The sequence below is a fragment of the Boleophthalmus pectinirostris genome, unplaced genomic scaffold (genome assembly GCF_026225935.1).
Source record: "Boleophthalmus pectinirostris isolate CB_2022bp ecotype Guang Dong unplaced genomic scaffold, ASM2622593v1 HiC_scaffold_8, whole genome shotgun sequence".
Lineage (NCBI taxonomy): Eukaryota > Metazoa > Chordata > Actinopteri > Gobiiformes > Gobiidae > Boleophthalmus > Boleophthalmus pectinirostris.
Window position 1 is genome coordinate 4,421,768 of NW_026571515.1, and position 3,388 is coordinate 4,425,155.

The window sequence follows — 3,388 nt, forward strand, 5'->3', positions numbered from 1 at the left end:
AATAAGTACTAGTGTGGACGGAACCTTTGTCTTTGTCACCACGTTCTAGATTCTTTAAGAACAAGTCACACCAAAAAAAATCTGAAACGTGTACAAATTCATAAAAATATAATTTCGAAACATGTATGAGATATAAAAAATACACCTGCACTGAGTGGGCACGATTTGAACTCTCTTTATGGTTCGCTGAACAATATCGTCTAAGTCTCAGGCCAAGAACTTCACAACAGCTTGACAAACCTGATGTGCTGTGTTATGATTGTGCTCTGAAGGGGGAGTGACTTAGCACAGGGAGCAAAAAGAGGGGACTCAGAGCATAAACTAGCAGAAATTAAACTGAAAACGTGTTATTTTTGGTGAATCTACCATTTTCAAAACAATAAAAAGCATTAATATCGCACAGAAGTGTAAAACCTCTTTAACTGTGTGTCTCATGCACTTTAAACATTTTCTAACAGACTGAACAGATGATAATACAGTGAACATGACCCCCCCATAATATCACACACAGGCTTTGGGCTTTATACACACACGCATGGGCTTTGTACACACACATGTATTTAACATGAGCTCTGGTGGAGTGTGTAGTGAGCACAGTGATGTATGTTCTCTATAAAAGCTCTGCTCCTGCCTCATTCAAAATACATGAGTCTGCTGATGTGAGCCGAGCTCCAAGGAGACAGGACACAGGCTAGGAGCTAGGACGTAGGAGTTACGACACAGGAAACAGGACACGGGAGGTAGGACATAGGAGCTAGGACTTAGGAACTAGGACATAGAAGCCAGGACACAGGAGACAGGACATAGCAGCTAGGATAAGGAGACAGGACATGGGAGATAGGACACAAGGGCTAAGACACAGGAGCTAGGACATAGGAGCTAGGATAAGGAGACACGACATGGGAGGTAGGACACAGGAGCTAGGATACAGCAGGTAGGACATAGGTGATGGGATATAGGAGCTAGGATATAGGAGCTGGGACATAGGAGCTAGAACATAGGAGCTAGGATATGGGAGCTAGAGCACAGGCGCTAAAACACAGGCGCTAGGACACAGGAGCTAGGACATAGGAGCTAGGATACAGCAGGTAGGACATAGGTGATGGGACATAGGAGCTAGGACATAGGAGCTAGGACATAGGAGCTGGGACATAGGAGTTAGGACATAGGAGCTAGGGAGCTAGAGCACAGGCGCTAAAACACAGGCGCTAGGACACAGGAGCTAGGACATAGGAGCTAGGACGTAGGAGCTAGGACACAGGCTCTAGGACACATGAGCTAGAGCACAGGAGCTAGGACACAGGAGCTAGGGCATAGGCACTAAGACTAGGACATAGGACATACTTGAAAGCTCAGAACCTCCAGAATTCCCTCTCTGAGCTGCAGAGGCTGCACTAGCTCTGACCCAGGACCAGCTGCAGGGGCTGGAGTTCAGGCAGTGACTGTTCAGATCAGAGACGTGGCCGACACACTGCGCTGCTGCTTTTGTAAATGTACAAATCAAAATAAAATAGAAAAATACATAAGAAAAATTTACTTATTGAATTATTATCAGGTTCTGGTTCAGTCCTGGTTTAGACTTTGTTCAGTCCTGGTTTATTCCTGGTGTAGTACTGGTTTAGCCCTGGTTTAGACCTGATTTAAACCTGGTTAAGTCCTGGTTTAGACCTGGTTTAACCTGGTTTAATCCTGGTTCAGTCCTGGTTCAGTCCCGCTTTAGTTCTGGTTTATTCCTGGTGTAGTACTGGTTTAGCCCTAGTTTAGGCCTGATTTAAACCTGGTTAAGTCCTGGTTTAGACCTGGTTTAATCCTGGTTCAGTCCTGGTTCAGTCCTGCTTTAGTTCTGGTGTAGTCCTGGTGTAAAAAAATGACTTATTGAATTATTACTTTCTTCTGCTGCCCTAAACCACCACTACACCACACACTTTCACACAAAAACAACTCATTTTTTCTGTGTTCCCGTATTGTGTTTGGGAGATCATTTTGGTGTTGTGTTCTGGAGCTCGGTTGTGATGTTGTGTTCGGGAGCTCGGTTGTGGAGTTGTCATATCCGGAGCGTGTCAGAGGTCTGTAGTTTAATGCCCGGGTCCATCTGTGCTTTGCTTTTCTCTGCTGTTTGAATGAAACTAGGCCACATAGGATAACCCCCCCAACCCCTCCAGCCCCTCCTCTCTCTCGCTTTCTCTCTGCCTAACGCACACACACACACACACACACACACATACATACACACACACACATATACATACACACATATATGTAATCTCTATACGCTCGTCTAAATCCACCAAGACACAGAAGCCACGTTTCGCTCTGGGTGGCGACATCTGACCTTCAAATAAGATAAATAAATGTCTTTCAGTGTTAATTTCACAACAATAAACGTTTTTATCAATGCGGTTTAACATGAAAAATATAAACTCTGTCCTCAAAAATGTGTTTCTTGTGACTTGAATGTTCCACAATATGACATTGATTCATCTATTTTGTTTTTATTCAATACATGCAACCTGAATTTTGGACTTCCAGTCATTGCGCAATGCATAATGGGAAGGATCCTCTGAAATTTTTTTTTATCAATTTGTTTTCCCAGTGGGATGCGTCTATTTTCAAGTCTTTTGAACCATATCACTTTTGTTTCTGGTTCTGATATTGTCATATTTTAGTTTTGGGATTCGGACATCGTAATTGTGTGGTTGTTGGATCCTAACAGCGGAAAACGAGCTTCGGAAGTTTGCGAACTCCATAACTGCAAAAGGGAATCAGATCTGTGTGACTGCAAACTGTTTCCTTTCCCAGCGGAACTGAAAAACAGTGAAAGGCAAAGGCGATGAGCAGGATTGTTCCACAGGAAGGACGAAAAAGAAAACCTCTGGCTGCCTAAATCATCCCGAGTCTGCAGCGAACATTTTGTATGTGGAGTGACGACAAAGTAAAATTTCATTTGTTAATCGAGAGGTGCAGAAGACAAACAGACTGAGCTGCACTTTCTTGTTCTTGTGGTTTTACAGCAACATCACGTCTTGGTCTCTTTGCAGTGGAAGGTGTTTCTTGGTGAACAGTTGGTGCCTTTCACTTTGGCATTGACTTTTTAAATTCGTAACCGAGGTTGAGCGAAGGATCGGGATTTTGCTTTGTTGTCGCTCCACATACAAAATGTTCTCTGCAAACTCGAGATGATTTCTTAGGCAGACTAATGTTTCCTTTTTGGTTCTTCCTGTGGATCAATCCTGCCCATCGCCTTCACCTTTCCCTATTTTTCAGTTCCGTTGGGAAGAGAAACAGTTTGAACGGAGGTTTGCACTCACACACATCTGATTCAGTTTTGCATGTACGGAGTTCACAAACATTCGAAGCCCATTTCTCAAGCCGTTTCCCGCTGTTAGGA